The sequence below is a fragment of the Capra hircus genome, chromosome 29, assembly GCF_001704415.2.
Source record: "Capra hircus breed San Clemente chromosome 29, ASM170441v1, whole genome shotgun sequence".
Classification (NCBI taxonomy): Eukaryota; Metazoa; Chordata; class Mammalia; order Artiodactyla; family Bovidae; genus Capra; species Capra hircus.
Window position 1 is genome coordinate 33,622,003 of NC_030836.1, and position 13,456 is coordinate 33,635,458.

At 43.5% G+C, this 13,456-nt stretch overlaps 1 protein-coding gene across 2 annotated transcripts in view; it reads left to right on the plus strand.

Moving 5' to 3' along the window:
- The window catches only part of OPCML (opioid binding protein/cell adhesion molecule like), a 1,043,576-nt gene that overhangs the window by 889,530 nt on the left and 140,590 nt on the right, over positions 1 to 13,456 (plus strand). The window lies entirely within an intron of this gene.

The following is a 13,456-nucleotide window of genomic DNA, read 5'->3' on the forward strand; positions in this document are numbered from 1 at the left end:
CAACCCTATGGACTGTAGCCCTCCAGGCTCCTCTGTCCATGGGACTCTCTAGGCAAGAAGACTGGAGTGGGTTGCCCTTTGCTCCTCCAGGGGATCTTCCTGACCCAGGGATCAAACCCGGGTCTCTTGCATTGCAGGTGGATTCTTTATTGACTGAGCTACAAGGAAAGCCATATAGTAGTGTATATATGTCAATTGCAATCTCCCAATCTCCCAATTCCAACCCTTCCTCCACCTCGGTATCCATAAATTTATTCTTTACATCTGCGTCTCTGTTTCTGCTTTGCAAACAAGGTCATCTGTACCATTCTTCTAGATTCCACATATAAACAATATTATACAAAGTTTCCTTCTCTCTTTCTGACTTATTTCTCTCTATATGACAGTCTCTTGGTCCAATTCCATCTTTACAAATGGCACAGTTTCACTTATTTTATGGCTGAGCAATATTCTGCCGTATATATGTACCACATCTTCTTTATTCCTGTGGTTTTACTGTTTACCTTTAAGATTTTAGTACGCATGCATATTTAAATTGATAACTTTCAGTGGAATTAAAGAAAAACAGCATGTGGTACCTTCTTCCAGAAATGAGGACTTCAGTAAACTTTTATGCCCATACATACTCTCTCCTCAAATTATCCTTCTCATCATCATATTTCCATGGCATTGTGATCTAGAACTTACTCTGTAAAGGGCAAAACAGTAGCTTTCTTAAGCTTTAAAGGTCATATGATGGTTATTGCTCCTAATCTGCTCTGCTGTTACAGCATGAAAAAACCATAGGCAATTTGTAAGGGAATGAGTGTGGCCATGTTTCAATAAAACTTTATTATGAAAACAGAAGGAAGGGCAGATTTGGCCTATGGGCTGTAATTTGCAGACTTCTTATTTACAAGCTTAGATTCAGGTATTTTTAATATGAAAGTTATAATTATGATTGCAATCAATATTTAGATTTGCCTTAGTTTTCTAATTTATTTCTTTAACCTCAGCTTAAATACCAGTTGCTTTAATCTGAATTCATTACCTTTTTTGGGGCTCTTTTTTTTCCCCACTTGGTCCTTTAGGACCAAGGTCTCTGGGCAGTAAAATCTATCATTCCTTTTCTATCTTAAACCAATTTTATTTCCCTTCTCTCTTGAATGGCATTTAAGCTGGATATACAGATGTCCATCGGCTATGACTCCTTCCTAAGCTGAGCCTGCAGCAGCCCATTGTCTTAGGGCGTCTTATTGCTGCTGCTTAGAAACCTGCTCATTGACATTTCTCTGCAGAGGATCTAATTTTCAGTCTTCTGGTTTTTAAGGTTGTCCATCTTTGCACTATATTCTGACTATCTGTGTCCCTTCAGAAATCATATGTGAAAACCTCATCACAGGGGATGGTATTGGAAGGGGGGCAGTTTTTGGAGGTGATCGGTGCTCTGCTAATAAAGACCCCAGACAGCTCCCTCACCCTCTGCCCTGTGAGGATACAGCGTCTATGACTTACACAGAAGACATTTATTTTTTCATAGTTTTGGAGGCAAGCAGTCCAAGATCAAGGTGTCAGCAGGCTGGTTTCTCCAGAGGCCTCGCTCCTTGCCTTGCATCAGCCTTCTCTTTCCTGTGTATTCACTTGGTCTCTTCAGTGTGTCTCTGTTTTCTCATTCTTCTTACAAGGACACCAATCATACTGGACTAGGGCCCACCCTAAGCACCTCATTTTACCTTAACTACCCTCTGTAAAGGAAGATCCCCTGGAGAAGGAAATGGCAACCCCCTCCGGCGGGGGATGGTGGTCTCTTGTGTGGGTCTCTCAGCTCTGGACAAATCCCCACTCACTCAGGTCTGATTCTGACCTCACATAGATACCCAGGCTCCTTCCTTAAGGGCCAAGCAGAGCCCTTCAGCCCAGCTCATGGATGGGTGTGTCATCTTGCCTTCAGCTTCCTGTAGGGAACCCAGTTCTAGTCACTAAAAGGTGTGGGCACGGCCAGCCCCCAATCCTGTGAGTGTGCCGCTGGTCCCTACTGCCCTGCCCTGCTCCTTCCCAAGGGGCAGAATGTATCCCTTACATCCGTGTTTCCTGTTTCCCCCATAATGTTTTCCTTCTATTTCTAGTGCAATTATATACTTCTTAATTTTAACAAAAAATTTGTGTTTCATGTCAAGCATCTTTACCACACTGCCATGAATGAAAATCTATAACCTCTTTTCAGTGAACATGTAATTTTAATATTTTACTAATTTTTAAATAAGTTAATTTTAATGGTTGCACTATTAGTTGGAAAAAAAATACCACTTACTGGGTAGCTTAAAACAGCGAAAGTGTATTATCTCATCGTTGTGGAGTCTGGAAGCAGGACATCTAGGTGTTGGTAGTGCTGTCTCTGGAGGCCCTAGGAGAGCATCCTTTCTCACCTTTTTGCTTGGAGGTTGCTGGCAGTTCTTGGCATCCTTGACTGACAGCTGCATCACTCCAGTCTCTGCTTCTGTCTTCTCTAGAGCATCTTTCCTCTGAGTGTGTCTACCGTGTCCATGTTTACCTGTTTTTATCAGGCCACCAAGTCATCAGATTAAGACCCACCATAATCCAGTAAAACTACATATGCAAAGACCCTGTTTACAAGGAAGGTCATGTACCAAGGTTCTGGGATGGACAGAAATCTTGGTGGGATCCTGTTCAACCCAATACAGTTGAATGATATTCCATCTTATGGAAATGATTCATTTAACCAATCCTAAGCACTGAAAATATAGAGTGCTTCTAACATTTTTGTTGGTTGGTTTTTTCTATTCATGACCTGACAGTAAAGAACATTTTTCAAGGAACTTCATGCATGTCACTGATTATTTCCTTAGAATAAATATGTGGCAGTGAAATTACTTGATTAATGCTGTTATTTTTAGGTTTTATAACCCTATATATCTCTTGGTATTTGCACAGCGATGTATTGCATTTTGGTTCTAAATACAAAAGTTTGTATTTTTCTGCCTTGACTAATCGGAACAAAAGAGGTAGAGAGAAACAGAGATAAGGGAGAAAAACACTAAGGGTGGTGGAATGAAGTAACCCTTCTTCATGCGACCTTCATTTCCACCTGTTACGTTAGCTACTGACTTGCCCCCATCCACGTTTCCGGATTCTGTTGCCATTCACTGAGGTATCTGCCTGTAGGTTGTACGTGCAAGACCAGAGTCAAACAATACACACTGCTCTGTACAACTCCAGGCGCACTGCCTGTTCCCTAGCTACCAGAACTATCATCTCAGACCAAAGCTTTTTAACTGCCTCTAACCCAACCTTTGAACTATAGCAAGAAGATCTTTCTAAAGAATGAGTCAGGTTTTGTCTACTCCTGAATCCAACTTCCAAATAAGTACAAACAAAACATTACCCGACTCCCTCCTACTCTAGAATTCTTTCTCATTGCCCTAAGGGTAAAAAAAAAAAATCCATTCATTTAAACATAATTCTCTATGCTTTTATGACCTGCCCTCCCTCAGTCCTGATATGATCATAACCACATTTGACAACTTGAAGTTCCCTGAGGTGGAAGTCGCCCTGTGTCCCTCCAGCTCACAATGTTTTCCTCTTTTGTAAGAAAGTAACCCCACCTCCCCATCATCCCTAACCCACCCCCTCCCCCAACCCTGTTGCAAGGTTACAATGGAGTTCAATAAAACTGCATCCTTATAATAAATAAAACTCCATCCTACATAAAACTCCATCCTTCAATGGAGTAACGCTCCATGGAGCTCAATAAAACTCCATCCTTACCAACAGAATATTGTAAAGCAATTATCTTCCAATTTAAAATAAATAAATGAAATAAAAATAGAACTCCATCCCTCTTTTATCGTTCGTTGCACCGTAGGTGCCACCTGTTGAGGGTTAAGCCAGTGCCCTCTATTTGCAAAGAACTTGAAATCAGACGGAAAACGTGCCTCCGCTATTTCAAATGATGGTGACGGCACCCCAGTGACTACAGCGCCGGTGCCTTCTCACCATGTGAACTGGGAAATTAAAAGAGCTGTTTGTCACTTGAGAGAAGAATGATGAGGTGAGAAGCGGAGGCAGGAGGTGGGAAGAGAGAGAGCGCTTCCTAGGTCGCTACTGCGCAGCTTGCCCTGGATCTCACTCCGTTCCTGAGGCCATCATTCTGTTTCTGCCTTTGGGATCCGTGACATCAGCATGTGTCCTCACTGTAACGCTCTACTTTTGCTTGAACTGGCTCCACTAGTGACTTATCACCCTTCTCTGGGATTCATGTTATTACCCCCTGCCCTAGATATGAGGCTGATATTGCCAGTCAATAGCAGATTTTGGATTTGAAGATGGGAGTTGGACCTCAAGTCTATGCTCATGAGCACTCTGCTATGCCCTGGGACAACACTCTGCCATGTTACAGCTCATTCCCCAAAGACCCAAACCCCCTTTTGGCTTCAGGGAAGGGGTTTTAAAGGCAGAGCGAAGGAGGGGCTGCAGGGTGTGTGATAGGCTCCTGCACAATGCTCAGACTGGTTAGCATCCAGGTGAGGTTTCAAGTATCATCAGTCTTCCGATTTCAACCAGTCTAGGTATGACCTAAATCAAATCCCTTATGATTATACAGTGGAAATGAGGAATAGATTTAAGGGCCTAGATCTGATAGATAGAGTGCCTGATGAACTATGGAATGAGGTTCGTGACATTGTACAGGAGACAGGGATCAAGACCATCTCCATGGAAAAGAAATGCAAAAAAGCAAAATGGCTGTCAGGGGAGGCCTTACAAATAGCTGTGAAAAAGAAGAGAAGTGAAAAGCCAAGGAGAAAAGGAAAGATATAAACATCTGATTGCAGAGTTCCAAAGAATAGCAAGAAGAGATAAGAAAGCCTTCTTCAGCAATCAATGCAAAGAAATAGAGGAAAACAACAGAATGGGAAAGACTAGAGATCTCTTTAAGAAAATTAGAGATACCGAGGGAACATTTCATGCAAAGATGGGCTCGATAAAGGACAGAAATGGTATGGACCTAACAGAAGCAAAAGATATTAAGAAGAGATGGCAAGAATACACAGAAGTGTATGAAAAAGTTCTTCATGACCCAGATAATCACGATGGTGTGATCACTCATCTAGAGCCAGACATTCTGGAATGTGAAGTCAAGTGGGCCTTAGAAAGCATAACTATGAACAAAGCTAGTGGAGGTGATGGCATTCCAGTAGAGCTATTTCAAATCCTGAAAGATAATGCTGTGAAAGTGCTGCACTCAATATGTCAGCAAATTTGGAAAACTCAGCAGTGGCCACAGGACTGGAAAAGGTCAGTTTTCATTCCAATCCCAAAGAAAGGCAATGCCAAAGAATGCTCAAACTACCGCACAATTGCACTCATCTCACATGTGAGCAAAGTAATGCTCAAAATTCTCCAAGCCAGGCTTCAGCAATACATGAACCGTGAACTCCCTGATGTTCAAGCTGGTTTTAGGAAAGGCAGAGGAACCAGAGATCAAATTGCCAACATCCGCTGGATCATGGAAAAAGCAAGAGAGTTCCAGAAAAACATCTATTTCTGCTTTATTGACTATGCCAAAGCCTTTGACTGTGTGGATCACAATAAACTGTGGAAAATTCTGAAAGAGATGGGAATACCAGACCACCTGACCTGCCTCTTGAGAAATCTGTATGCAGTTCAGGAAACAACAGTTAGAACTGGACATGGAACAACAGACTGGTGAAAGGAGTATGTCAAGGCTGTATATTGTCACCCTGCTTATTTAACTTATATGCAGAGTACATCATGAAAAACGCTGGACTGGAAGAAACACAAGCTGGAATCAAGATTGCCAGGAGAAATATCAATAACCTCAGATATGCAGATGACACCACCCTTAGAGCAGAAAGTGAAGAGGAGCTAAAAAGCCTCTTGATGAAAGTAAAACAGGAGAGTGAAAAAGTTGGCTTCAAGCTCAACATTCAGAAAACGAAGATCATGGCAGTCGGTCCCATCACTTCATGGGAAATAGATGGGGAAACAGTGTCAGACTTTATTTTTGGGGGCTCCAAAATCACTGCAGATGGTGACTGCAGCCATGAAATTAAAAGACGCTTACTCCTTGGAAGAAAAGTTATGACCAACCTAGAGAGTATATTCAAAAGCAGAGACATTACTTTGCTGACTAAGGTCCGTCTAGTCAAGGCTATGGTTTTTCCTGTGGTCATGTATGGATGTGAGAGTTGGACTGTGAAGAAGGCTGAGTGCCGAAGAATTGATGCTTTTGAACTGTGGTGTTGGAGAAGACTCTTGAGGGTCCCTTGGACTGCAAGGAGATCCAACCAGTCCATTCTGAAGGAGATCAGCCCTGGGATTTCTTTGGAAGGAATGATGCTAAAGCTGAAACTCCAGTACTTTGGCCACCTCATGCGAAGAGTTGACTCATTGGAAAAGACTCTGATGCTGGTAGGGATTGGGGGCAGGAGGAGAAGGGGACGACAAAGGATGAGATGGCTGGATGGCATCACTGACTCGATGGACGCGAGTCTGGGTGAACTCCGGGAGATGGTGATGGACAAGAAGGCCTGGCGTGCTGCGATTCATGGGGTCGCAAAGAGTTGGACACGACTGAGTGACTGAACTGAACTGAGGGTCCATGTTATGGTCAGTAGTTTTTATCTGGAGGGGGTTCTGCTTCCTGTAAAAACAACTTAGATTCCTATGTGTCAGGACTTCGTATCTTTCAGGGAACTGGGCTTTCAGTGACTTTGCTATGTGTCTGATTTATAGTCCAGACTGTTACCATTTCCCCCGCCCAATAGATATTCTTTGTTTCTGCATCTTCACATTTCCCAGTCAACTCTGGAGTCAGCCTTTTACCTCAAAGGTCAAGGAGCTCTTAGTTGTGGCATGTGGGATCTAGTTCTCTAACCAGAAATGGAACCTGAGCCCCTTGCATTTGGCATTCAGAGTCTTAGTCACTGGACCACAAGGAAGCAGAAGATCCCACATGCCACAACTAAGACCTGGCACAGCCAAGTAAGTATATAAAAATACATATTAAAACAAAAACAAGGCACACGTGGGCATGGACACGTTTTCACTTTGACATTCCATGACTGGTAAGATTTCCTCCACTGAACTTCCACAGCACCAATCTACACACCCTATCAGAGGACCTCACAGCAACATACAGAAAATGATAGTGATGACTGCCCAGCAGCACACAAGCTTTTTGCAGGTTCTTTCTTACCATTGTTTCACCCACAGTATTATCATGCTTGGAACAAAGCAATTTCTCCACAAAAAAATGCTGATTAAATCGAATAACTCATTAGTGAACTGTTCACATGTTTCAAAGTGATGGTATCTTAGGTTTCTGTGATAATCAGAAACATTTTAACCCAGTGAGTCAGTCTATTAACAAGTAGCATTTTCTAGCTGTCTGCTTCTCTTGATGTACACTATTGGGGTGATTCAGGGCAAAACACCTTTAAAAAAGAGCTATGCTAAGGCAACAGAGGTTATAACAGGTAAGTGTTCAGACTCCCTACTTGTCTATGCTATGCTCACAAACTAATTCAGATTTCAAATCCTATGTTCAGTTCAGTCGCTTTCTCGTGTCTGACTCTTTGCGACCCCATGAATCGCAGCACGCCAGGCCTCCCTGTTCATTACCATCTCCCGGAGTTCACTCAGACTCGCATCCATCCAGTCAGTGATGCCATCCAGCCATCTCATCCTCGGTCGTCCCCTTCTCCTCCTGCCCCCAATCCCTACCAGCATCAAAGTCTTTTCCAATGAGTCAACTCTTCGCATGAGGTGGCCAAAGTACTGGAGTTTCAGCTTTGGCATCATTCCTTCCAAAGAAATCCCAGGGCTGATCTCCTTCAGAATGGACTGGTTGGATCTCCTTGCAGTCCAAGGGACCCTCAAGAGTCTTCTCCAACACCACAATTCAAAAGCATCAATTCTTCGGCACTCAGCCTTCTTCACAGTCCAACTCTCACATCCATACATGACTACTGGAAAAACCATAGCCTTGACTAGACGGACCTTAGTCAGCAAAGTAATGTCTCTGCTTTTGAATATGCTATCTAGGTTGGTCATAACTTTTCTTCCAAGGAGTAAGCGTCTTTTAATTTCATGGCTGCAGTCACCATCTGCAGTGATTTTGGAGCCCCCAAAAATAAAGTCTGACACTGTTTCCACTGTTTCCCCATCTATTTCCCATGAAGTGATGGGACCGGCTGCCATGATCTTCGTTTCCTAAATGTTGAGTCCAAATCTACCTAATTTTACAGTAACAGGTATTGTCTGATTTGGAGCCCAATTTTTCTACCTAAGGATTAAACAAACAAAATTTTTTCATTTTTTGACTCAAAATGATAATTCACATGCATCTGTGACTTTCTCCCCTCCAAATTATACCCCCTGGCACCATGTTTTGTAAATATTGGGGTCTTAACAGACACCAGAAACAAAGTAGGTAAAAACATCTACTCAATGTGATAAAGCTAAAAGAAGTGGAAGGTACTCTGGTCGTCTATGTATCAAGAGCATTAAATGCAAGGAGAGCTTCTTGTTCAATTGGGAAATGCCAGTCATAGCCACCAGGGTGGTTAGTAGGCCAGCAGAGAACTCTGTTATCCAGGAGGGAATGTCCAGAGTTTGGGCCCAGGTGAGGCCCTGGGCAGGGGTACAGCCCAGGCAGGAGTCTGAGCAAGCTCTTGGGATGTTGGTTCCCATGAGCTCCTATAAGGTGAGTGGGGTCATGGGAGAGCTCGCAGTTGGGAGAAGGTCAAATGAGGGCTTGGGAGAGAGTATATATGATTCCTGAGTTAACACCCAAGAGTGGTGTGCAACCAGAGTGTGGTCCAGATGTGGGCCCTGCTGGGAAGTCACTGGCAGACCTTCACAGCGCACATCATGGACACAAGTCAGAGTTGAGCTGAGTGTTAGGGTTTATGTTTTGGAAACACTGACCATGTGGAAAAAAAGGGATATCTGGGTTGAAGTAGCATCCAGTGAGTAAAGGAGAAGATGACCTACAGAGAGGCCTCCAGCAGCCAGAACATTTAGTTTCTATACTTTCAAAGGGATGCTTTCTGCTTCTGAATTTGAATGGTGCAAGTTCCAACAGATTGTGGAGACCTGTGATGTACAAATTTCAAATTGTTACTTGTGAAATACCAGAATCATTTTACAGCTCTCGAAATGCCTCGATCTGCCTCTTCTTGAATACCATCATGACATCATGAGGTTAGATGTGCTAGCATTATTCCGTTTTCACAGATGAAGAGAAAGTTCTGCAGTATTAAGCATTCTGCCCAGGATTCCATTAATAAGAAGTGGAGGAGTCTCAAGCGGAATATTTGACTTTTGTCTCTGAGTTATATGCGTCATGTTTACTCCACCCCACTGGCTTTTCACCAGGACTATAAAACCTATGAAGCTTTCTGAGCATGTTTAACCCTGCACATAAAACAGTCACAGGGACCCAAAGCTCAGCACAATTTTTTTTAACGCTGTGGAGTACATAATGTATAAATGCATGCACACAGGGGAAAAATCCCTTAGGGGGAGTGCAAATGAATGCCTTCACATCACTTCGTTTAGGGAGCCTACTCTCTAAGTGCTTGTGACACTCATGCTAGAGCCTTAGGGGGTACTGTGGGATCACTTCCTCACTATATCATCAACTGATACTGTGTTCCTCAATGATAGCCTCCACTATCCACTGTGAACCATGTTTTCTGAGCCCTTTTTGCATGAAAAAAAAAAATTGTGCAGAAATTCAGAAGAAATAAGATCTCTATATGCAGAGGAACAGACGCTATGGGATGAATCATCAGAACATGACCACTCTTAGAAGATGAAACTAAAGCAAATCCTGAACCTGGGCTTCCCAGGACTCTCACAAGTGCCAAAGCAACAAGGGCTGTGCCTTACAGGAGAGTCATTTCATTAGAGAGTCAAGGAAGAAGGGGAGGACTTCTTGACTCATGGAGACTCTATTGGTTAAAAGCCAGAGCCTATGGTGACCAAAGTGGCCCAATCAAGAGAGCCCTGCTACGGGTCCAGCAGGGGTCTGTCTTCAAGGACCTAGAATATCCTCAACATCCTGTGTGCTTTTGGCCAAGTTGTCTCCTATCTATTCCTCACCCTTGGTTTCATCCATAAAGTGAATCAGTGGATTGATGTTCCTCAAGAATTCATGTTATAAATTCCCCTATTTAGAAGGTTGTAGTTGACGACAGTGTGGTCATCTAAACTTGCCCGCCTAAGGCATTTCCATCTGGATGTAGCAGCATATTTCGTTGCCATCAATGTTTTGGAGGTAGATCCTGAATCAACTACCCCACCCTCCCTCTGTTACTGAATGCACGTCCTCATGCCCAATGCACAGTGAGACCAAACAAGCCAGAATGTCAGTATTTGGAGCAGAGAAGGGTTAATTGTAGGATTATGCAAGGAAATGGATGATTGCGCCTAAAGACCCCTAAACTCCCTGAAGGGTTTCAGCAAGGCATATTTAAAGACCTGGTGAGGGAGTCGTGAGGTTGGATGATGCAAACTTCTTGGTGTTGGAATCCTTTGTTCTTGCAGCTATCCACTTAGGTCAGGTCATGTTGCTACTGCTAAGTCACTTCAGTCATTTTCGACTCTGTGACCCTCTGGACTGTAGCCCACCAGGCTCCCCTGTCCATGGGATTCTCCAGGCAACAATACTGGAGTGGGTTGCCATGACCTCTTTCAGGGGATCTTCCCAACCCAGTGATCAAACATGCGTTTCTTAGGTCACCTGCATTGGCAGGCAGGTTATTTACCCGTAGCGCCACCTGGGAAGCCCAGATCAGGTCATGCTATTCCTATAAATCTCCAGCAAGAGAGATGTTGCTCTCTGTTCTGCCACTTTTTATCTCTCTATGAATGGGAGCACAGTCTCAATCCCTGGTCAGGGGAACTAAGATCCCACCTGTCTTGTGGCACAGCCAAATAAATAAAAGAAAAGCTTCCCAGGTAGCTCAGATGGTAAAGAATCTGCCTGCAATGTGGGAGACCCAGGTTTGATCCCTGGGTCAGGAAGATCCCTTGGAGAAAGGAACAACAACCCACTCCAGGATTCTTGCCTGGAGGGTTCCATGAACAGGGGACTCTGGTGGGCTATAGTCCATGAAATTGCAAAGAGTCGGATGAGACTGAGCAACTAACACTATGAATGGAAAGTGTTATACCCTTGTGGGGCAGAGTGCTAAGAATGGGCTCTCCTGTGTATTTCAGGCTACAGGCAACATTCTTTTACAACAGGGACAGAGCCAGCCTGACTAAACTAAACAGAACAGATCCAATATGGAGTCAGATTTGTTCTTCCCTGGTACACCTCCACCCAAAAAAGTTTTCACTTTTTTAGAACATGCAAACAGTGAAGTTTTATTACACTGCAAAAGCTGACAATAGTGCTTCAACGCTTTAAAATAAACGTGTAAAACTGGCTTCTGCAGACTGCCTTCAGAAGGGATAAGTGGGCCCTGAAAATAAAACACCTCAATCAAGCGAGTTTAATTATGGAACAATTTCGGAGAAGGTGAGTTTTTAAAAATAATGTATTGAGGTGATATTCACATAAGATGAAATTAGCTATTTTAAAGTGAACAACTCAGTGGCATTCAGAGCATTCACAAGGTTGTGCAACCATAGCCCCTCTCCAGTTCTCGAACATTCCCACCCTCTGGTGTAAGACCCCTTAGCCTTAAGCAGTTTATTCCAAGGAGAATGTCAATTTTGAAAAGGCCAACAATAGGCCCAGGGGCAGTGGGAGATGGGTATGGCCCCTCCCCACAGCACACACTTTTTCTCTCTGTCTCCTCATTCTCACGTACAGCTACAAATTTACAAACCTAACAGGAATTCTTTAAGCTCTAAGCAGCAGGGCAAGAGTGTTATCCCAGAGCATAGCAGAGTGCTAACGAGCACAGGCTTTGAGGTCAAACTCCCATCTTCGAATCCTAACTCGGCTATCAACTGGTCACATCAACCTCATCTTTAGGGTGGCTGGGTAATAACATGTCTCAGAGTGGTATGGCCACTTAAACTGATCATATGTGTCAGCAACTATCTTAGTGAATCAAAAAAATTGGTCATGCGCAACCAGAGGAGGTCTGTTTGCCATTAGGCAAGCGCAGACAGGCACTTTCTATATACTCTGTATCTATGCCAAAAGCAGCCGTGAGTACAGCACAGAACATGGTTCACGGCCCACCTTGCCTTCTGATGTGTGGCCTGACCTCTGTCCATTCATTGAGCTCAGCATCTGCATGAAGGCATTTCCAGTGTTGGAGGCTGTCCTTGATGGCCATTGTGCATTGTCAGTTTCCAGTTTTAGTGTCAGCCAGTTAGCTTAAATTTGCTCAATCTGAGTCAAATTATTATTATGCTGAAATGAGAAGCTCAACCCCAAAGGTCTCCTAGACTAGAGGTCCCCAACCTTTTTGGCACCAGGGACCAGTTTTGTGGAAGACAGTCTTTACATGGACTGGGGATGAGGGTGGGGGTGCTTTCAGGATGGTTCGAGTGCATCACATTTATTGTGCACTTCACTTTATTTCTATTACTATTACATCAGTTCCATCTCAGATCATCAGGCATTACGTCCTGGAGGCTGGGGACCCCTGTCCTAGACAGCATCACTCCTCTCAGGATAACTTCGTGCCAGGACTCAGCCAGATGAAAAGTTTCTTCTTTGCAGACCATAGTTTTCCGTCCTCACCTCTCCTCATTATTTCTCCTTTATTATGTCCTCAAGCACGCTGGGCTATTAAACAGACCAGACAATCTTAAAAGTTATCTATATATCAGATTTTGTACCGGCATGTGGTTCTGGTTTTTACCATCAATTCCAGTTCCATTTTTCAGTTCTAACCCAAGCTTGCCTTTCGTTGTTCTGAATGATTAGGAAGGATAGTCTTTCAATTTGGACTGCAGATTCCTTCTTTGTCACCCAAATGTCAAGAACCACCCATTCACCAACAAAATTACTACTGTCCTACCTCTGATGTTTTTTTTTTCATACTGTCCTTTCCTTTTTCCTTTTTGGAGTCCTAGTCTCCAAATAGTACTTCACAAAATGTCTATGTGTCTCTTTTTTCTTAATCCATCATTTCTCTTGAAGCTCTGAGTAATTACGGACCATGCCCTGGAAACATCAATTTCAGTTCTTTAAATCAGAGGGCCCTGTGCTGCCAGGCCCTCATTTCAGAGTGCTAATCATCTGTTTTCAAGCAAGAGCTCACATTATAACCCAAATACATTCTTCTCTGTCTCTTCCCAGCCTGTGCTTTTTGGTTCATGTGTCCCTGGGGGAAAGAGAATTTACTGCAGACTCCTCCAAGGATCCTCTTTAACCCTGGAAGCCTCCAGTTCTGCCCACGCCAAGGGTGACCCTTCCGTAACTCCGTGGATGTCCAAGGATTGTTGAGGATGCCGCCGTATG